The 23,697-nt window shown below is 43.0% G+C and overlaps 1 protein-coding gene and 1 long non-coding RNA gene across 2 annotated transcripts in view; both read left to right on the plus strand.

Annotated features, from left to right (window-relative positions):
- Nucleotides 1-2,446: 2,446 nt before the first annotated feature.
- LOC129713076 (uncharacterized) lies at nt 2,447-6,420 on the plus strand. The gene is made up of 3 exons (XR_008726180.1): nt 2,447-2,664; nt 2,794-2,908; nt 4,776-6,420. It is a non-coding gene; the product is annotated as an uncharacterized LOC129713076 (long non-coding RNA).
- An 8,638-nt stretch (nt 6,421-15,058) lies between these two features.
- Nucleotides 15,059-23,697, plus strand: part of LOC129712929 (PH and SEC7 domain-containing protein 1-like) — a 132,824-nt gene continuing 124,185 nt past the window's right edge. The window contains exon 1 of the mRNA XM_055661706.1: nt 15,059-15,325. The gene's annotated coding sequence lies outside the window, so the exon portion shown is untranslated. The remainder of the gene's footprint in view (nt 15,326-23,697) is intronic.

Consider the following 23,697-nt stretch of genomic DNA (forward strand, 5'->3'; position numbering starts at 1 on the left):
CTGTAATCTGCTTCTTTGCAATGGCTAGGCTAGTAAATCTGGCAGAACAATAAGTTTGCAATAGTTTGAAAAACTAGAGTGATTGGGACCCCTTTAGAAAGTCCTCTAAATTGCCACTGACTTGAAGCCTCTAATGTTTTCCAGTTACAGCACTTGCAAGATAACACATCCTTATGTTAATTTCAATTTATCACATGGAAATGCCTGGAAGCAAGATGTCAAATAGACGAACATGCTGTGCTGGGAGGACTCTGCTAGCAAGACAGAAAATCTTTGGTGATGAAGCTTCTACTTGCCAGAGGATGGAACCCCCACCAAGGCAACACTGGTCAAGGGAAAGGAAAAGGGATGACAAGGAGGACGGCAGGGCCCAGCCACGACCATAGAGGGGAGCAAAAGCAGCATCACCTTGACACCGCTTGTCTTCGGGAAAGCCAAGGCATCGGAACAGCCCATAAAGTTGCTGGAGATAATGTCATTGGAGAACCAGCCCGATCTCCGCTGCGCAATACCATTGGATACACCACAAGGGAATGACCAGAGAGAGGCAAGATGTCGGGATGTCCTTATGGACTCTGCAAGCAAGATAGAGAAATGCTGAGATTCACAGAAAGAAAAGAAGCACGATGAAGAACAGCAATCATTTGTTGATAAACAATGTGTGTGGGCCACTCATTCGTATGAACTGAATGTATGAATATAACATGTTGGTATTCTTTTGACTGGCTGCTGGAAAGATGCTCTTTTGTGGCAATGTAATGTGCAGCAGTAATATGCCTTTGAGACTGCTTGATCAAGCATCTAAAGGCGGTAGAAGTTGGTGATGACCATAACTCGAGAAGTTAGACATAAAAAGGTGGAGTAACTCCGCGGGTCAGACATCATCTCGAAAGAAAAGGGTCCAACACTTCTTCAAACTGGAGAGTCAGGAAAGGGCAACGAGAGATATAGATGGTGATGTGGAAAATTTCATTAACTCATTCTCTCTTAACAAACGGCTTCCTTTATAACCATAACCTTTTTGCATGCCTTTCATTAACTTGTTCTGTATCACTGTCTATCTCATTTCACATTCCGCTGACTCCAGTCAGAAGAACGGTCTCGACCCTAAATGCCATATATTCCTTTTCCCCAGAGATGCTCCAGCTTGTTGTGCCTATCTTCTATTTAAACCAGCGTCTGTTCCTACATGTAGTTCCTACATGTAAAGGCTTGTTCTTGTGTGATGCTGTTGTAGCGATGTGTCCTCAGTGGCTATAAATGGCTCGGGTGTTAAATCTATCAGGAGACGTTTGTAATGGCTTAACTGAAGAAATGGAGTGATGGAGAACCTGATGGATCCCTTGAAGAAAGTTCTACAAAACTATCCGTAGTTTGAAGCCAATAATGTCTCCTATCTGTGGCATATGCAGTATAAGTGATCCGTGTATGTCAACTTAAACATAATAGGATGTCCGTGGATTGTCACCTTGTGGTGGAGAAGTTTGTGTGATCCTGAGAGTGATGCCGTCTGGAGCTATACTCCTGGTGGGGGCCACCCATGGCGGTACGGTCGAGGAGGAGGTCCCTGACGGAGCAATCCAACCAAGACCTCAACGGTGGAGCAGGCGGAGGATGATGGCTGACTTTAGTGGAGCATCACAACGACTTGGAAGACGGATGAAGGCTGCAGCAGAAAAAGGTCCCCAGTCGTCTTGGACTCCATACTACTGAATTCTGACCCGTTATGTTTGTTGGTGAGGCTTGGGACGTGGTTGGTTGTGCAAGTGTGAATGGCGTTTGAGAAAACTGCTCACGTCTAGTGCATTACCTTAGAAGCTTTAGATTTAACAGTGATTTATCTAAAAACGGAGGAAAAAAAAATTGTTTGACTAAGTAGGTTCTGAAGATGTGGAGTTTTTAAGACATGCAGGAATTATGGCAAACATTAAAACAAAACTTTTGCCTCAAGATTTGCTTGAGCAGGAAGATAAGGAAGGAAAGAAGAGGCTCGGTCGTTTGAAATCAAACAGCAATGTTTCCATTTCATTGTGAGTGCTTTGGTTCTTGTTGACGAAGGTGATCCATATATTGAACGTCGCTCAAAGGTGTGCTTTTCGGCTGCAGTGTTGCAAAGAGGAAAAAAAAAATAGAAGTCACCCAAACATCGCGAGGAAATCTGACATTTGGTAGCAACAAACCTGCCGTCGACATCTGCTATCTCCATATCTCACCCAACTGCTGCCTCAACCAAGCGCGGAACGGCAGAGTTGCTGCCTTACAGCACCAGAGACCCAGGTTCGATCCTGACTACGGGTGCTCTCTATGGGATTTGTTTGTTCTCCCCGTGACTTGCGTTGGTTTTCTCTGAGATCATCCGTTAACTCCCACACTCAAGGTGTACTGGTTTGTAGGTTAATTGGGTACAGTAAAAATTATAAATTGCTCCTACTGTGTGATAGTGTTAATGTGCGGGGATCGCTGTACGGTTATAGACTCGGTGAGCCGAACGGCCTGTTTTTTTGTGTTGTATCTCTAAACTAAACTAATTCACTGACCCTCTTTGTGCCCTTGCCCCTGTCTCTGGCTCCGAGTTCACCGACGGATACGGAGGACTCCCAGTAACCTTCCACCTCAACCTCCTTCTATGCTGTCTTGGGCAAGCAAAGATCACCAGTCGTCGATGTAAGTGTTAACATTTACATTCAAAAAGAGATTTTCAATTTACAATTATGTTTAATTTAGATGCCTTTACTGTTGATTTTGTTTTTAAACTTTTTTCTTTATTAAATATTGATGGACCCCTGATCTCAGATCTTGGCTATCGTGGACCTTCTGTGGACCAATCTGCGCACTGACAGTTGCCGCCTTGCCCGAAGAGATCCAGAGCATCTGCAATGTACCCTCACTCATTCCAACAAAACCTCTGGTAAGAGCTACCAAAAAGAGTAATTTATTCCACACTGATTATTTTAGAAATCACCAGAAAAACGTACTCCCCAAGTCTGCCATTTACATGTATTTTGTCTGAATGTCCTACTTCTCTATTTATAGTGCTTCGTGATAAAAGATGCAACATTTGGGCTGGGAATTTGAGCTTCAAGCTGGGTAGAAGGTTTCACACAACTTTACACAACATGGTTCATGTGAAACAATTGTACACAAGCTGACATTTTCTTGAAGATCTCAATTATGTAAATGCAAATTGCAGGCATCAAAGGTCTTTATTTTTCAGCTGGCCCCAGTCATTAAATGTCAAGGAACTGTACACAGTAATTTAGAGCCACAGGAATCTGCAGATGCTGGAATCTTGATCAAAAGAAATGTGTTGCTCAATGGGTGATGCAAACCTCTATGGAAGAAATGGCCAGCCAACATTGTGGGTTGTGACCCTTCTTCAGTCTGTTAGTCTGGCACTAGCAGGGGATATTAGAGGTAAATTTGAACAAAAATGGCAAATGCTGGAAATAAAAAAACAAAATGCTGGAAATTTCACCCCATCAGGAAACATCAATGAAGAGAGAAACATTATAATGAAAGTTAATTAAAGAACAATTCCTAATATTTTGAGATGTCTTTCATGAAATCTGTTGCTTCAGTAGATTTGTGCTCGGTGAACGCATGACTTTAAGAACCAAACTGAGTTTTTTTAACTGGCTGCATCTGATATTTTATGTGAGCAAGACCAGGCCATCTTTTTGTCACTAGATGGTGCCAGAGTCTGTCTTTCCATAGCAATGATCTATTATGTTTATAATTGTACACCAGCTAACAATAATTTGTAAAGATTGTAAAGATAATTTCTATGCTGCATGCAGCATAGAAATAGGCCCTTTGGCCCAACTTAACCCTGTCAACCAAGATGACCCATCTAAAATAGTCTCATTACTTGCGTTTGGTTCATATCCCTCTAAACGTTTTCTATCCATGTACCTGTCCAAGTAGCTTTGAAATGTTGTTATTGTCCCTCAACTACTTTCCCTGGCTGCTCGTATTTATACCATCCACTCTCTAAGTGGACAAACTTGTCCCTCAGTTCCCTATAGCTTTTTCCCCTTTCACCTGGACAGGTACATGCATTGGAAAGGTTTAGCGGGATATGGGCCAAATGCAAGCAAACTGGACTAGTTGAGATGGGGCATCTTGGTCAGCACAGACTAGTTTGACTGAAGGCCATGTTTCCAATCTGTATGACTGACTATGAAGTGTATTTCTTGATGATCTTACCCTGGTAAAAAGACTCCATACATTAATTATTGAACCAACATTGCGATTCTTTGAAATTAGAAACAAAATGCTTTACTGCAAATTAGATCTATAATTTACACAAGGACCACTCTTAGTCATGTGTGTGACCAAAAAAATATGAAAAATTGTGGGAATGCATCTCTTCTAATTCTGAAAGCATTACAGGTATATTGTTTCATACTGTATATATGATTCTTTTTTTTGAAAGTTTATCAAGAGAAATGTTTGTTATGCTGACAATGTTTGTTCAGGGTTAGAGGTCAAACATAACTGGTCACATGTGTGATCTCACACGGAAGCATTTTATTTTCATAACTTAGTTTTATCTTACAAACTGAATTTAAAAAAAAAAGCTAGAATGTTCATATCTTTAGCAGACATGCATTATAGGTTTGTCGGTAGGAAAACAACAATGAATACGATTAATCATCTCTGCAAGAATTTTTTAAAATGTATCACTTTATGTGATGCCATCTGGTCACGTGTGTGTGTGACATTTTTGTTACACTTTTCAAAGAATGACCCATAAATTCTTCTACCTTTTACAGCTGGGTTTGATCCAGAGTATGAAGCACTGCCCTACCCATCCGAGGTGGATGCCGTGTTGAAAATAACCTCAAGTATTCAGCAAGGAGTGGATGGATCCTGCTTCGTATTGCTCCCTCCAGCAAGATGGCGGTGGTACGCTTCATCCTCCAGATCACCACTACAGCAGTCGGCAGTACCGTCGGGCAGATCATTATGATGATGGTAGCTCGAATCACCAAGACAATGGTCCAGGCATCCAATTTGTGCATTGACATAATTGAAACTACCTTATTGGGATAAAGGCACAGGATGGATTTAGATGAAGGACATATTTGAGCCACTGAATTCCATCATCACCAAAAAAGCATACCACCATTTCTACTTCCTCAGAAGACAAAGGATATTTGACATTAATCTAAAGACTCTTGCCAACCTCTACAGTTGAACTGTTTTGAAAACATACTGCCGGGTTGTATCAAGAGCTTGGCTTGGTTTTGGAACTGCTTTGCCCAAGACCATGAGAAATTGTAAAGTTGTGGATCACTCCAGCACCCAGACCAGACTTCTCACCATTGACTACATCTACACTTCACTCCCTTGGGAAAGCAGCCAACATAATCAAGGACCTTTTCCACCCTTGTCATTTCCACTTTCCCCTGCTTCCCACCACAAAGAGGATACAAAAGCTTGAAATTGTGTACTTTCAGACTCGAGAACAGCTTCTTCCCCTGTTATTTGACTTCTGAACGGTCCTTCCAGAAGCTAGGATACATTTCCTAATTTTCAACCAACATCATTGTGAACATTGGACTTTTCCTCAAATGGTTATACTACAATGTTGAGAAACTGTACGCTGCACTATGCATGTTTCTGCCCTCTCTACCTATTGTGCTTGTGTATGGCTTGATTATATTTATGTACAGTATTACCTGATTTAATTGCGTAGCATGCAAACAAAAGCTATTCACTTTATCTCGGTGTTCACAACAATAAAGCAATTTAAACTTGTTTTGTGTGCCACAGTAAATGACTTCACAATGCCATATTATATTCCTTCTGTTATGTTCTGGCCCACACACTCGGCTTGTCTCTATCCCTTTAATAGACAATAGGTGCAGGAGTAGGCCATTCGGCCCTTCGAGCCAGCACCGCCATTCAATGTGATCATGCTGATCATCCCCAATCAGTACCCCGTTCCTGCCTTCTCCTCATATCCCCTGACTCCGCTATTTTTAAGAGCCCTATCTAGCTCTCTCTTGAAAGCATTCAGAGAACCTGCCTCCACCGCCCTCTGAGGCAGAGAATTCCACAGACTGAGAAAAAGTGTTTCCTCATCTCCGTTCTAAATGGCTTACTCCTTATTCTTAAACTGTGGCCCCTGGTTCTGGACTCCCCCAAAAAACTATTTACATCCTTCTCACTGCTCAAGCATTTTCCAAGTTTTATATCATCAGCAAAACTGGAAATGTGCTATTTGGCTGCCTCATCCAACCAGCTGAAGAAGACTGAATGATCAGGGTTTCTGTGTTACCCCACCTATTTAATCCCAATCCTTGGTTGCTGCCTGTCAGCCAATTCTCAACAGCCAGCGGTATACTACGCTAATCACATACATTCTGAAGTTCTAAATGTACCACTACCATTGTCCATTTAACTAACCATATCCTCAAACAATTTAATCCCATGCACTTTTCTGGATTAAACTCCATTAACTATTGCTCAGACCATTTGCCCAACTGATTTAGATCCTGCTGTAATTTTTGATAACAATCTTCACTGTCTATGATACCACACACATTAGTGTCATCTGCAAACTCCCAGTCCCAAAAGGCTATTCCATTACAACTCGCCTTAATTTATTGCCTGCTTAATTAGTCAATATTTGATCTCTATAGCAAGTCTATGGCTGCCTTGAAATCCCTTGGGAAAGCAGCCAACATTTGTGCTGTTTCATTCCATAACTTGGAATTCAATTCAATTTGTAATTCACTTTCTAGTTCATCAGGCACCATCTCCACCTCCCAAAATATTTGAGGAGATTGGGCCATTGTTTTGTGATAAATGGAATATTTAGAAATGCTATCGACATCTTTGAAACTGCACATTATTAGTCTGTGGTTGTGACTGTCACAAGGTCATAAGGAATCGGAATAGAATGAGGCCATTCGGCCCACATGTCTTTGGGATGTGGAAGGAAACTGGAGGAAGCCTACACGGTCACAAGGTGAACGTGCAAACTCCACACAGACAACACACAAGGTCATGATCGAACCTGGATCGTGTGCGCCGGTGAGATAGCAACTCTACCAGCTGAGCCACTGTGCCTCCCAATGATCTTGGCAACCCAGTAACCTGACCCAACTCCACCCAACCCCAACTCCACAGAAACCTCCTATCATTTCATTGGATTAGTCCAACACAATCTTAATCACCCTCCTATCTGCTACGGTATGGAAGACCCACATCAGCGATCCAAGACTTCAATTGCCATTGAAGTTTCTGCCTTTGTGAGAAGCTGCCGATAATGAATAGTAGCCCCATTGTTCCCGCTCCTTCTATGCTGCCCTGTGTATTATGATCAAGGGATTAGTTACTTCTATTGGGAGAGGATGGAAATGCAATTGTACTGCTTCCATGGCAACTCGGGTATTACTGATGTGAACACTTCACCTTGTTCAGTTAGCACGATTATAATCGCATTGATTTTCTTGATTGAGTAAATGGAATGAGAATGGATGTGGGAGAAGAGGTAAGTCTAAATATAAGAATATAAACAGAAGTAGCATTAAACTTCTCAAGTTTTGTGCAAGACCATGTCTGTCTTGGGTTCACCTTTCATGGAACGCCTGCCATTGTTTCCCCCAAAAATAAACTCTGCAAAAGAAAAATTATATACAAAACCAAAGATTGCAAAAACTCATTCTCAGTGTCTTAGAAACATAGAAAATAGGCCCTTCAGCCCTTTGAGCCAGCCCCGCCATTCAATAAGATCATGGCTGATCATCCTAAATCAGTTCCCCATTCCTGCTTTCCCCCATAGCCCTTGATTCCGTACTTTCATTCACTTGATTCATACATTTGTAGTGTTCACACCTATCTTTAAACAAAATACCCTTGTGGCCTCTGTGAGGTGATATCCACGTCCTTGTTTGAGGGGGGTTTCCACTGGACTCTGCCCTTCAAAGATCAGTGTGCTGCTGCAGTGTCTACTATCATTCTTTTCCCCAAAATAAGCATTATTCAGAATAATAAAAAATATATACTAAAAAAGAATAGTGCAAAATTTCTTCTGATATTCTCAGTGTTTATACATTAGTATTCTATCACAAATTATCCTTTATTCCAAGCACCCTTGCCACTCATGTGGCTCCCTTCCCTTGTTTGAGGGGTGTCTCCACCAGATGCTGCCTGCATTCTTATTTAAAGAAGATAAATAAAATGCTGGAGTAACTCAGCGGACATGCAGGATCTCGAGAGAAGGAATGGGTGAAGTTTTGGATCGAGACCCTTCTTCGGAGCTGCCATCTTACTTAATGGATGGGATTTATATAGCGCCTTTCTAGATACTCAAGGCGCTTTACATCGCATTATTCATTCACTCCTCAGTCGCACTCGGTGGTGGTGGTGAGCTACTTCTGTAGCCACAGCTGCCCTGGGGCAGACTGACGGAAGCGTGGCTGCTAATCTGTGCCTACGGCCCCTCCGACCACCACCAGTCATTCACACACAGGCAAGGGTGGGTGAAGTGTCTTGCCCACGGACACAACGACAGTATGCACTCCAAGCGGGATTCGAACCGGCTACCTTCCGGTCGCCAGCCGAGCACTTAGCCCATTGCGCCACCTGTCGTTACTTGTCCCACGTCTTCCTGAAAGTTTGACTGTTGCTGCTGCAACCCCTTCCCCTGGGGTGTGTGCATAAGAGCAGAATTTGGCCATTCGGCCCATCATGCCTCGGGGGTCGACGGTCGATGGTTGGTGAGAGCGTGGAGGGCCGCCATGAGGGAAGGGAAGGGAAGGACAATGGAGGACCTGGCGTGGGGGGGTGGAGAAGAACAATGGACATTGGGGAGGAAGGGAGAACAAAGGACAATGGGGACCTGGTGTGGGAGGACCACCATGAGGGGAGAGGAACAAAAAGAGCCGGCATACTTTGTAACTTTCCCAGCGTCAAGACACGAGGTGGTCACTATTTGTATAAATTGAGTATACAAGCGAAGAATTTCACTGTCTTGTGACGTGACAATAAAGTATTCCGTTCCAAGTCTACTCCTTCATTCAATTAGGGCTGATCTATCTTTCCCATTTAACCCCATTCTCCTCCCTTCTTCCCATAACCCCTGACTCAAGCACCAGTTATGCCACAGGGGGTGGAAACCAAGACCCTTCGATTGCACCTTATGCCCACCAAGGCCTTTTACACTGTTATCAAATGTGTATGATGAATACAGCCATGAATAAGCAGCTGCAAAACATTTAAAAATAAATGGACAGCACAATGGCCCAATTGGTAGGGTTGCTGCTTTACAGTGCCAGAGACTCGGGTTTGATCCAGGCTCTGGGTGCTGTCTGTACGGAGTTTGAACGTTCTCACTGTGATCACATGAGTTTTCTCTGGGTGCTCCAGTTTCCTCCCACATCCCAAACAAGTGCAGATTTGTAGGTTCATTGGCTTCTGTAAATTTTCCCTAGTGTGTAGGATAGAACTAATGTACGGGTAGTACAAGCTAGTCTGCAGTACACATATTGGAGTATACATTGCACATATATTATCTGACAAAATGGGTAATCCAATAGGTAAGTTATCTCGCTCCACTTTCTGAAGCAGGAAGGTTGTGAAAAGGACTAGTGACTTGTTTGCTGTGTCTGTCAGGTGTGGCTCAGCAGGGGGACAAACCCTTGTTTGTGGGTTAAAAGACTACAGGTTCACATCCTACTCCAGAGACTTGAGGGAGTACCACACTACCAGAGGAGCTGTTTCCTAATAAACAAGTTATATAAAATTATAGTATGTAGACAACTGCTTCAATGGGGTGAAAGGGGGTTAGGGGCCAGAGTGTTTGGATATTAACACAAGGTCCTGTCTGACCTTCTGAGGAGGCATAATGGATCCCATGGCATGAATTTCAGCAGACATTATCCCCCATTACTGGGGCCAATATTTATTTTTTAACTGCACCACCGAATCTGATAGCTATTATCATATTGCTATGAGCTTCCTGTGCACAAGGTAGGTGTTTCCTAACTTAAACAGGGAGATGCAGAGGAATTTAACACTTCTAATAGGGTGAAACAGAATTACAAGCCCCATTTCTATTTTCATCATGGTGTACTTCATGTATGTAAATCCATGTAACATCTGTATATGTGTTAGGAGTTATGGGGAGAAGGCAGGAGAATGGGGTTAAGGGGGAAAGATAGATCAGCCATGATTGAATGACGGTGTAGACTTCATGGGCCGAATGTCCTAATTCTGCTCCTATCACTTGTGAACTCGTAGCCAGATGCAGTAATTAGGAACACAGCAGCAACAGTACTGCAAGCTAACTGCAGAGGATGCTGCTGAGTTCACAAGGGCATGTGAGGGCTTGTGTGAAATTGCAGTATTTCCAGTTTGTGATGATCACTGCAATTTATTTATTTCATTAGAATTTGGATGTTTAAGGATCGTCATAGAAAGATGACGTGTAAAAGATTTGAAGAGTCAACTCTTGAAATTCTAGTGGACAAAAAGCACAAGGAACACTGCAGAGGAAAAGACTGCAGACAAGCAAGGTGAAAGTGAGTGACAATTAATTTCAACCGACCAGTGAAATCACGCAGCTTGTACTTTTCAGTGTTACAGTGTTAAATACTTTGTGTTAGGAGAGAGGTGTATGATGGGGACGATAAGTGGCGATCCACTTCTATCAGAAAAGCAGGAAGGTTTTTCGCTGCAAAATTGAAGTCACTGGAGTATTTAAAAAGGTTTAAATATTCAATTAAAGGAACTTAGACACGTAAGTCCATTCATTACTAATGTGAACAAATTGATGGCATCTACACGATACGTTTTTTTAATGTGTTTGTTAGGTTGTAGGTTGCTGTTTATTGCATACGGAGTTAGTTACAGTCTTTAGAATAAGTTGGTATAATAGATAGTACTTTGGCTGTGGGCTTGGTTTTTCTTGGTTGAGCGCTTATCCTGGTGTTATCGCACATGTATTGTAATTGTAATTTGCGTTATATCCACTTTGAGTAAATAAGTATGCACACAAACGATTTCAAGGTATATAATAACACAGGTTAAATTATTGAGCCATCAGCAGCGTTCTGCACCATTGATCCAGTCATGGCAGCAGGAAATTTAAATTCACGTAATTAAAGCCAGACGCAGCAATGATGATCATGACATTACTGGATTGTTGTTAAAAACCCATCAGGTTCACCAATGTCCTGACAAATGCGACTCCACTAAGGGTGGAGACCAAGGGTCACACAAAGGGTGGTGGGTGTATGGAACAAGCTGCCAGAGGAGGTAGTTGAGGCAGGGACTATCCCATCATTTAAGAAACAGTTAGACAGGTAAATGGATAGGACAGGTTTGGAGTGATATGGATCAAGCATGGGCAGGTGGGGCTAGTGTAGCTGGGGCATGTTGGCCAGCATGGACAAGTTTCCACACTGTATCACTATGACACTATTTAAGAAGGAAAATAGATTTTTTTTAAAAGAGGGACCTATTGATCTGCCAGCCTTGTATTCATAGTTGGGAAATGTTTTAGTCACTAATAATAAGAGGCATTTAGGCAGGCACATGAACAGACAGGGAATGGAGGGATATAGAACACAAGCAGGCAGATGGGATTAGTTTAATTTAACGTCATAGTTGGCACGTATCAAATTAGGGAACATTATTTGCATTATGTAAAATAATTAATTATAAACTAGATTTTGTTTGTGGAGGAGAGAACCAGTTCAAATTTATTTTAGAATTGACAAGTCTTGAATAAAAGCAGCATAGACACCAAAAATCCTGTTTCCATGTAATTCCCTGCAGTAATTGAACATTATTGTCTCGAAGAACACAGCTGCCATTTTAACCATGGGTGACCACTGAAATTGATAAGCAATTAGTCAGAAGAAGGGTCTCGACCTGAAACGTCACCCATTCCTTCTCTCCAGAGATGCTGCCTGTTCCCCTGTGTTACTCACGCATTTTGGGTCTATCTTCGGTTCAAACCGGCATCTGCAGTTCCTTCCTGCAGTAAACATTTGCACAATGCTGCTCTATTAAATAATATATATATATAAGCCTTTGTTAGTTTTAGCTTGCAGTAGCAAAAATAAACTTATTGTCATTGAAAATACTTTTATTTCGTTTTCAAAATCCTTCCTTGGGCCAGAAATGCTGTCGCAAGCAAGAATTTAATTGCTGTGTTGCCTCTTCACATTAATATTAAACACTCTAGACTATTTTTGAAAATCTTGTGGGAAAAATATCTTTGTTATTGTGAGATTGAAACTCTGGCCCTTAGCCCCACTTCCCCATCCATTGGCACAATTGTCTGCATAATACAATCTGTATATTTATTATTATTATTAAATCGTTGAAAACACTAGTGACGCAATGGTGCTGGTTTCCGACGGGCATTCCTCACAATACAATGTACGGCAGTGATCGCAACTTCTACTGAAGTGCGGTCACTTAATTGAAACTTCTATATAACATGAAGTTTCTTAGGAATGCAACTACCATGCTCCAGCAGATAATATGATAGATAACCTGTATTTGGATGTACAGAGGCTGTCGATAAGGTCCCACACAGTAAGGTCATGCATAGGGTTGGAACACATGGAGTTGGAGGTTATATACTAGTGTGGTTAAGAATTAATTAGCGGCTACAAAACAAAGAGTTGGAATATATTATTGGGTTGGCAGGCTGTGACTAATGGAATACCACAAGACTTGACTGTTCACAATCGTCATCAGTGGCGTGGCTGACAGGCCAAAGGTAATGTACCCAAGTGTGCTGACAACATGAAACTAAGTGGAAGAGGAGGCACAGAGGCTTCAAAAGGACGCAGACCAGTTGAGTGAGTGGGTAGTAACAGAGCAGATGGGCTGGTGTGTGAAACAAAAACATCAGTAGGAAAAAAAATACAAGTGCTGAGTATTTTTTTTAAAGGAAACAAACACTGGTGTTCAAAGGGACCATAGGAGCAGAATTAGGCCATTCGGCCCATTGAGTCTGCTCTATCAATGATTTGGCTGACCTTGGTGACTGCGCACTGAGAACTAACACGCAGGTGAGGCAGGCAGCTAGGAAGCCTAGTTAAATGTTGGCCTTTATTGCTAGAGTTGTATTATGAGAGTAAAGTTATTTTACTCCAACTATCTAAGGCTGTGGTGAGATCCCACCCTAGTTATTTCTTCTTCACTCTGTTCCCGATGGGCAGAAGATACAGAAATTTGAAGGCTTGTACCACCAGACTCAGAAACAGCTTCCTCCCATTTGTTATCAGACTTCTCAATGGTCCTAGCATAAACTAGGGTCCAGTCCAAAAACTTAAATCCAGTTCATCAAAAGACATTGGACTTTTTTCCGTAGAACTCTTCCGGCTACAATGTGGAGAAATTATATTCTGTACTTTCTTTCTTGTCATTCAACCTTTTGTACTACTGTTTGGTTTGATTGTATTCATGTATTGTATTATCTGATTAGATTGGACAGCAAGCAAGCATAAGTTTCTTGCTGTTCCTCGGTACACTCAACAATAATGATAATAAACCTAGGCCTAAATGTTGATCTTTTCATCTAGAAAGTTAATGGACGTTATTGGGAGAGTGCAATGAAGATTCACCAGACTGGATCTTGGCATGGCGGGTTTATCATAAGAGGGGAGGTGGAGTGAGCTAACATTCTAATCTTCAGTATTTAGAAGGAGTGGTGGCCTCATTGAAGCATACAACATTTTTTAAGGGTTTTTAGATGGAATATGGGGAACATGCAGAGAATGAAATAAAAAATGTCTCAACATTGAAAAATAAAGGCAACCCATATGTGTCCCATGAATCCCTCCAGGGTATCAAACCAGAAAATGCTGGAAGAACTCAGCTGGTCAGGCAGCTACTGTGGAAAGAGAAGCAGTTAATGTTTTAGGTGTGGGTCTCTTCCAGAATGGTCAATGAGTTGGAATTCTGCCCAAGCGTCTCAGACCTGAAACGTTGACTCTGCCAGACCTGCCGGTGTTTCCAGCACCATAGATAGACACAAAATGCTGGAGTAACTCAGCAGGTCAGGCAGCATCTCTGGAGAGAAGGAATGGGTGGTGTTTCGGGTCGAGACACTTCTTTAGACTGGGAGTACTCTCCGGAGACGCTAACTATCCCGCTGAGTTACTCCAGCATTTCTGTATCTATCTTTGGTGTAAACCAGCATGTTCCTTGTGTAGGAAGGAACTGTAGATGCTGGTTTACACTGAAAGACTCAAAACGCTGGAGTGACTCAGCGGGACAGGCAGCATCTTGGGATAGAAGAAATGGGCGACGTTTTGGGTCGAGACCCTTCTTCATAATTGTAGAAGGGTCTCGACCCAAAACCTCACCCATTCCTGCCCACCCGTCCCGCTGAGTTACTCCAGCATTTTGTGTCTATCTGCAGTTCCTTCCAACACACGGGTGTTTCCAGCACTTTCCATTTTATTAACACTGAGAAGGGTCCATGAGGCACATGCATTTAGCTTTCGTAGTGGCCGACCTGGCTCAGTCCATGTAACTGACGGGGCTGGTCAGAACAATGCCCTCACTGCAATAGTCTCCCCCCCCCCCCCAAGCCCTCACTCCGCACCCCTCCTTGGGGACTCTGTGGTTCTGAGATCACTGCTCGGCAATCTCTTTGATGAAATGCTCAGACCATCCGTCTGCTTTGATCCTGAGCCCGGGCAGTGGGGAATTGAATGTGTGGGAGTTTGCAGTAAATGGCAGCTCCAGCAGTTATATATATATATATATTTTTTTTTTTCCAAACTCATCGGAGATCATACAGTACTCTCTGGAGCCTTGTGGTTCCCGCAGCCTACAATTTGATGCCATTAATTTGCTCTTCTAAGCAGGTTAGCCTCAGCTCTGGTCGTGTCCTGGAGTGTCTGCCTTTTGTCTGTGTGCTTTCCCAGGCTGCAAAACTAACTGTGCATTTCATTACCAGGCTTGAATATAATTGAAATCAGGAGAGGGTTGGGGAGGGGAGGGGAGGGCGGGTTGGTGGGAGAGGGAAATCACGTGTGGTGAAGCCGTGTTGAGAGCTCCCCTCCGGACTGACTGTAATCCACACTGCCAGTCGAGAGGCTGGCTCTGGTAGTCAGCAGCAAGAGAGCTCCAGACAGATGTAACACAGAAGAGGGAGAGCCCCTTCTCAACGTCGCACACACCTGGAGTTGGGATGAGGAGAGGGTGTGGGATCATCCAGCTGCAGGGAACTGCTCCAAAGATGCCTGAGCATCCATAGAGAGACAGTCTGTGTACGTTAGGCAAGAGTCTCCTGCCTCTTTTCTCCTTAAGCAAGAAAGCTGCTATTGTTCCTGTCGAACAGGTATTGTGTGAGACCTTTATTCTATTGTGAATAAAAAAATAAGCATAATTTTACTGCTGCATATTGTTAACCCTCTCGCTGCATCAGACCGATTGAAATTTACTTCCTGGATTGATTAATTGATTGTATTGCTAATTGATTACTGGGGTTTGGGTGGGACTGGAGTTTAGATGAATGAGAAAGGCTCATCGCAATAGAAGAGGGATTGACAATGTGGATGTTTCCTCAGTCCAGTTACAGGAGGTATGATCACTTATTTTAAACTGAGATTTAGTGAAATCTCTTCACTTGGAGTGTTGGAGATCTTTGGACTTCTCCACCCCTGAGAGTTCATTAGATATTTAATCACATACAACATCATGAGATTTTTGTTCACTAAAGTAACCGATGGATATGGAGATCGGGAAATAGGCAGCTTTCATACATCCAGTATTCTAGAACTAATGTTTTGGAATTGTTCAGCCGGGTGCTTCGTGACATCAATAGCAGTAAATAACAGCAGGGTTAAAAACGAGGATGTGGGTTTTTTCACAGGTGCTAGTTTAGTTGGGAAATGGAAATAAATTTAATTTCTTAGGAAGTGTGGATTGACTCAAAAGGTGACGTTGGCTATTGGTGTTTGTGCATCTTCAGAGACTATCTGAATACATTTGGCTTGCCACTTGCCTCAGCAGGCAAGGTGGTGTTCACACTGAGAGTGAAGAATGTTGCGTCTACTAATACTCCAAGAGCAGTACTGAGTCAGTGTGGGACTGTTGGGTATGCCGAGTGCCAATGGCATGGTAATCTGCTAGTCTATTGTTTCAGTCAACTGACCGATTTTACAGGGTACCTTGCACAGTTGCACTGTTTACATTTTGCTTCTCTCAGCCATCACCACAAAATAATCTTTACTGTTGCAACTCATCCAAGTTCTCTTTGTCCTACCTTATTGTGGCCTCACTGGCCACTATTTTGGCCAAGTACCCGGGTATATCGAATCAAATAATTAATTCAACGGGAAATATTTTGAGAGGTAGATTAATTCTGTTTTCATTTATTTCCGATAAATATGAGAAATTTATTGAAAATTAATTGAAAGTGGACATTTTAGAGAACACAATGAACTGCAGATGCTGGAATCTTGCATAACATAGAAGATCCAAGAAATACAAGATTTACAAGGAGAGGTAGCAGAATGGATAGAAAATGGGCTTCATAGAAGGAAGCAGAAGGTGACAGTGGAAGGTTGTTTTTCGGAATGGAGGCCTGTGACTAGTGGTGTGCCTCAGGGTTCGGTGCTGGGCCCATTGCTGTTTGTCATCTATATCAATGATTTGGATGAGAACATACTTGGCATGATGGGCAAGTTTGCATATGACTCTAAGGTGGGTTGTATTGTAGTTAGCAAAGATGATTGTCAAAAATTACAGCAGGATCTTGATTGGTTGGGCTGGTAGGCTGAGGAATGGTTGATGGAATTTAATACAGAGAAATCTGATTTTGGGAGCACTAACATGGGCAGGACCTACACAGTGAATGGTGGGTCTCTGGTAAGTGTTGTAGAGCAGAGGTATCGAGGAGTGCAGGTACATAGTTCCCTGAAAGTAGCGACACAGTTAGATAAGGCTTTGGGTATATTGGCCTTCATCAGTCAGGATATTGAGTATAGAAGTTGGGAGGTCATGTCACAGTTAAATAATATTTTGGTGAGGCCACATTTAGAACGTGTTCAGTTTTTGTCACCATGAGTATATTGCCCAGAGTAGTGAATTGAGAACCAGAGGGTTAAGGTGCAGGGAGATTTAACAGGAACCTGAGGGGTAATTTTTTTATACAAAGGGTGGTGGGTGTATGGAATGAGCTGCCAGATGAAGTAATTGAGGTGGGTACAATCGAACATTTAAAAAACATTTAGACAGGTACATGGTTAGGATAGGTTTGGAGGGACATTGGCCAAACGCAGGCAGGTGGTACTAGCATAGATGGAGCTATTTTCTTGTATCACTTCAGACAGTGTGGTGAAGATATGCCACGGTTATGCTGGCAAGTATTTTGAGCCAATGCTCAAAGTGGAATGTTAGGAGGTTGTGTTCCCAACCTGGTCGTGTCTGATGGTTGTGGGTTTGGGCGGCACCTTCAAAGATGCTTTATTGAATTGGTCCAGTGGATAATGTAAGTGATGTGCCCTGCAGTCACTTTGGTTGAGGGAGTGAACATTTAAAATGCATCACTGAAGGAGTGCTTCATTCTTTGTGCCATTGAGAACTTAATCCAATAGCTTTCCCACCTCAGAGAAGGGAGGAAGTTGGGCATAAATAAAAGAGGAGAACCAAGAGTGTAGATGAGTGGGAGAGTGAGAGAAAGGAAGGGGAGTATTGGGACCTCGATTCTGTACGTCGATTATTGAAGTGGAGTAACTTCCTCATTTTTGCAGCTCACATTTTTGCATAGTTATGTGAGCAGAATGCATACAAGTGACTCTAAGCTTCACCAGGGTGACATCCTAAGAAGTCACTGAGATAATCACCCATCTTCTGGGTTAATTGCATATTTGTCGTCCCACGTATAAAAGTGAGAGGTTTGTTTGGCTGTGCCGGTAATAATTCAGTGCATTTGGGCAACTCGCTGCATTGCCTTAGTTAATGAACATGTAATTTGGACACCTATGACCCCTTGTTCAGCCTGGAAAGATTGATTCTGATTTAATGCGCATCTTCTGTTGTCGCTGTAGCTCTCCACTGCCCTTACTGTTCGAGTTGAATTATATCTGGCGGCGAACCATGGAACTGAACCAAGTTTATGTTATGTAGTTACAGCAGAGCCGTGTGGTTGTGTAAGGAATGGAACAACATGGTGTGGGGGGGGGTGAGGGGGAGAAAAGCAGGATTTGGTTTTGGTGTAAAGTATAGACAATGTCAAAATATCTCCACATAATCAGCGCCTCACCTATATTTAATCTCAAAATCGCAGATATATGAATAAGAGGGATTTGGAGGAATATGGGCCAAATGCAGGCAAATTGAACTAGCCCAGTATGGACAAGGTGGGCTGAAGGGCCTGTTTTCATGCTGTATAGCTCTATGACTATAACATTCCAACAGAATCCCATTTCCCTGAAATAATTGTTGGCACTTAATTGCCTTACACCATTGGTTTCTTCTTGCTTGTATTGGTTTACCACTTTGCTGGTAGGACTGGCATTCATTGCCCATGCCTAATTGTGAAGGTGTGGTGAGTACTTCTAGTGTGGTGGAGGTACACCCACTGGGCAGCGCTGAAGGACCAGTGCCATATTTCTGTAAGAATAAGCTGGGGACTTGGAAACAAACTGGAATGGGGTGCAATTCCCATTCACCTGCTCCTCCTGTCCTCCCAGGCAGTACAGGTTATGGGTTTAGAAGGTAATGTTGAAGAATTCCACATTTCATATAGGCAAATGTCAAATACATGATGAATAGGTCGAAGTATCAAGGTAAAAGTTACGCCAAGAATGGTGGAACAGGCATCAGGAACTGAATGGCCTCCTCCAACCACAATTTTTATGTAATTAAGTGAAGAAGGAACTCTGGATTCCAGAGTTCCTTGATGGTGATGGGCTGAGATCTAGCTCTTTGGTGATAGATTAGATAGTCATATCCTGGCCGGTTGTATCCCAAGGCCCAGCACTGCTCCACCATGAGTATGAAGAAGGGTCTCGACCCGAAACGTCACCTATTCCTTTTCTCCAGCCACGCTGCCTGACCCGCTGAGTTACTCCAGCAATTTGTGTCCATCTTCGGTGTAAACCAGCATCTGCAATTCCTTCTTACACTTGTCTGCTTCAGCATGGCTTCGTCAGTCAACAGTGGCCACAAAACTTTAATTTAATAAACTTAAAATGCCTTTTGATGATTCAATATATTCAATATATTCTACACTCTGCACCTTCCCCTTTGCTCTATCTATTTTATTTGAATTTGATGACTGTGTCATGCATGGTATTATCTGTTCTGATTGGAAAACATGCAAACAAAATGCTGTACTTTGATACACATGGCAATAAGAAACCTAAACCTAAACTAAATGCCCCTTTTGAGGAAGATATAGTTTTGCATTTCTTGATGGGAGAAGTTGAATAGATTGGCTACCTCTTTACAAAAGCTAGAATAGGCATGGAGGGCCAAATGGTCTTTGGTGCTGCTGCATAATACTGTTATTCTCTCATGATAGCAAAGCAGGATGGAAGGGAACTATTGTGTGCATTTGGAGTGGGGTGGGAGAGCAGAGTGTAGTGGGAATGTCGAACCACCCCTTGCCACAGAGCGTGGCTGGACCAAGCATCGCTGAAGTATTTAAATTGAGACTGAATAAGTAATTGAGGGAGAAAGGAATAAGGGGAAATATCGGCGCAGTAGGTGGAGGCTAATATGGAGCATAAACACAGGCAGGGACCAGATGGGCTGAATGGCCTCCCTCTGAGCTGCAAACACTGCAATGTGCAACGGGCAGTGCCTTCTCAACGGGAGCCTGCCAGATTAATGGGTGCCACAGCTGGTAGTGCTGCTGCCTCACAGCGGCCGAGACCCAGGTTTGATCTTGACCTCGGGTATTGTCTGTGTGGAGTTTACACGTTCTCCCTGTGACTACGTGGGCTTCTTCCGGGTGCTCTGGTTTCCTCCCGCAACCCAGAGATTTGTGGGTTTGTTGGTCTCTGTAAATTGCCCCTCATGTGGATGAGAAAGTGGGATAACATAGAACTTGGGTGAACGGGTGATCGATGATTGGTGCAAACTTAGTGGCTTTAGTTTCTACGCTGCCTCTAAACTAAACTAAACTCAACTATTGTGTGGAAGGACACAATGACTTTAATTCACGATGTACCAGCACAAAGCTCACAGGAGTGAAATGTGAGAAAGATTAACATCAACTCGAAGAAGAGAGAACAGAACAGATGAACAAATGTTTGGAGAAAGAGGTCGTCTTCAGTGAGAATCCCAGGGGAGCAGGGAGGTTGAGACTGGGAGTTCCAGAGCTCAGGCAACTAAATCCTGATCAGAATGCAAGATAGGCAGCTGAGTAAGTATTTGTCATCTTGTTCACAATTTATTTGCTGATTGATTTCGAAACACTGCAGGTTTGTGTCAAAATTACATAACATTTCAAAACCAGTACCATCATAATATGCCGGTGAATCCTTAGTCAGATAACAGTCTGGAGTAGATGAAGGTGTTGTGATGTACTCTCTTCCAGACTTGTATTGACTATCGATTTACAGTATAATGTGCTCCCACTGACTGTGCATGAAAGGCATAGAGCAGCAATAACGCTTACAGCGAATCCCTGTCCACCATACCATCAATTAACAGTGAACAGTAGTGATTCTCTTCACTGTATGTCCCAATACACACATTCATTAACAAGAGAAGAAGCCAGCATTGATTTTCTACTGCAGACTCCAGTGTGCCTGTCCAAAGTTATGGAGGAAGAAAAGACTCTCTGCCGAATGGAATACTCCTGCAACTTTATAACCTTGTTCCATTCGGCAGAGAGTCTTTTCTTCCTCCATAACTTTGGACAGGCACACTGGAGTCTGCAGTTATGGAGGAAGAAAAGACTCTCTGCCGAATGGAATACTCCTGCAACTTTATAACCTTGTTCCATTATTGGAGACGAACACTAAATCTCTCAGTGCACCAAATGCTAGATACCTTTGATTTGCTGAGGATTACTTTATTTCAAGATTACTTTATTTAAGGTGTGGGAAAAAACTGCAGATGCGGGTTTAAACCGAAGATAGATGCAAAATGCTGGAGTAATTCAGCAGGATAGGCAGCATCTCTGGAGAGAAGGAATGGGTGACGTTTCGTGTCGAGACCCTTCTACAGACTGGTCTTCACCGAAACGTCACCCATTCCTTCTCTCCAGAGATGCTGCCTGTCCCGCTGAGTTACTCCAGCATTTTGTGTCTCTCTTCTGTACTGTTTTATGTCCTGTATAATATTTCAGCAGTAAAGCACTTTGGGAGGTCAAGAAAACCCTCTAAGTTCAAATTATTTTCCCAAAACACATGTTGTTTCTTTTTAGCTGTTTGACACGGACATTGTAAGTCAAAGCGACTGTTCCTGTGCTGTACTATTCTATGTAGCATATAATATATCAGTGGCAAAACACTTTGGGAGATGTTGAGATCAGGAAAACCCTCTGTAAATACAAATTATTTTCCCAAAGACATGTTGTTTCTTTTTAGTATTTACCATTGCATGTATGCTTCAGTGATGGTGGGTGGTGGGGATGGGGGTGACTTGACTGGTGTAGCTCAGAGGGACATGTTCTTTCCTCTGGAGTCCATTGACCTTAGGTTCAAGTCCCACTTCAGGGACTAAAAGCCAAGGTTCGTGCTTCTATGCAGGAGTCCGGCACTGTCATCAATCAGCTGAGACACTGAACTGACATCCTGACCTCATTCCCAGAAGATTGAAAATGATCTGATAGTACGGCTTTGCTGATGATCCCCAGGCAATATTTATCCATCCGCTGAAGTCGCCAAAAAACAGATTATTGGATGATTATCTCACTGCTGTGGGTGGGATCCTTCTGTGCACAGATTGTGTGTTGGGTTCCTGGTATTGCAGTTCAAAGCACTCTTGACAGGGAGTGAAGTACGCTACTGAAATGCAACTCACTCCAATTGCTTTCACACTCATTATCATGGTAATAGAACGAATTACAGGTTGCAAGGAAGAACATCTGGGCCCTGTTTTGTAGCAATTCATTGACATGGGCAGAAAAATTGAAAAGGCCATCTATTTACTTAAAAACCAAGGGAGGATTTTTATTCTATTGTGCATCATTAACAGTTGACAGATACCGCCAGCCTGTTGTCGGTTTCCCTGTTATTTCCGTGTGCTTAAATGTTATTATTTTCACATATTATCTGTCAGGGCGGAGCATTCCCAGTTCCCACTCTAATGGAGAATATAATCAAGTTGTCCACAGAACTCAGCTGTGTTAGAATCAAACGGTTCACAGGAACGGAACCAAACCCGGGGACTATACTCTATAGTTGAGTCCAATAAATCTCAGTTCATGTAGCAAAACTATGTGAAGTACAGGGCAGCACAGTGGTGCAGCAAGTAGAGCCACATCCTCACTATCAATTATTCAATCCGAACTTTGAGTCACTGTGTGGAGTTTGCATGTTCTGTGCGAATTTCCGCAAGGTGCTCCAGTTTCGTCTCGCATTCCCAGTAGGTTCATTGGCTGCTGTATGTTGCCCTGGGTGTATAGGACAGTGGTAGAACCTGGGTTAGGTTGTGGGGGGGAATTAAAGATAGGATTAATGTAAGTGGATGTTTGATGGTTAGTATGGACCTGATGGGCCGAAGGGTCTGTTTCCAGGCTCCATCACTCTATTCTGCCATCAGGGTTGGTTGAGGTTCTGAATGGCCATAGTTGGGCCAGATTCAGGTTGGTGTTTATTTTCCACCTGAGCAGGTATTTAATTCTCCTGCAGCTCATCCTCAAAGATGCAGAGCTATTGGAACAGTGCTCAGGTGGGAAATGGCAGGAGATATTAAGGTTGTGGTGATGCAAGTGCTGTGTCATTGCAGAACTTCCTTTTCTACATCGCCCGTTCTTGGCCTCGTGTCCTCATTCCAGTGCGAGATTAAACTCCCCCAGGAGTGGAGAAATCTTCTTGTGAACATTCATCCAGCGACCTACGAGTCAAAGCTATTTGTGCCTTCAGTGTTTATGCGATTGCAAGGACATCAGAAACAGGACTGGAAGTCAGTTGTATAATGTCTCCCCGAAGCTTGCTCTAAAGTCAAGGGCATGTTTCGTCAAGCCTACATTCCTGCCATCTCCATATTCCTTGATTCCTCAAGGGCCTGTCCCACTTGGCCGTCATTTACGCCACAGGCCGGTGGCACGTGAAGATTTTGTGCAGCACGAAATCCTGGCGCGCTGCGCGATACCGCTCGCAACTCCACACTCCTCCACGCCACTCCATGCGCCCGTCCCACGCTACCAACACGTTACCCACACGCTACCAGGTCGCGCAAATGATGCGCAAATGACGGCAAAGGGGGACAGGCCCTTAAGTGTGCAGAACTCTGAGATCCTGTCTCTAAGAAGTAGGAACACGAGTGAATCATATGGACTCTTGATTCAGCTGTTCTTTTCATTAAGATCAGAGTCTCGTTTACTCGGGACCTTAAGTCTTTATGACTGTGCATTCATAGCCCTTTCATCTTCAATATTTCCACACTGGAAAAATGGGCCTGACCATCGCAATAAAGAAACATTCTCATCCCCATACTAAATGCATAGTCTCTTATCCCATTTTTGCTCCCAGTTGTAGATCCTTTACTTAAGAGGATATGGTCTCTCACATTGACCCTGTCAATCCC

Source organism: Leucoraja erinacea, chromosome 34 (genome assembly GCF_028641065.1).
Source record: "Leucoraja erinacea ecotype New England chromosome 34, Leri_hhj_1, whole genome shotgun sequence".
NCBI lineage: Eukaryota > Metazoa > Chordata > Chondrichthyes > Rajiformes > Rajidae > Leucoraja > Leucoraja erinaceus.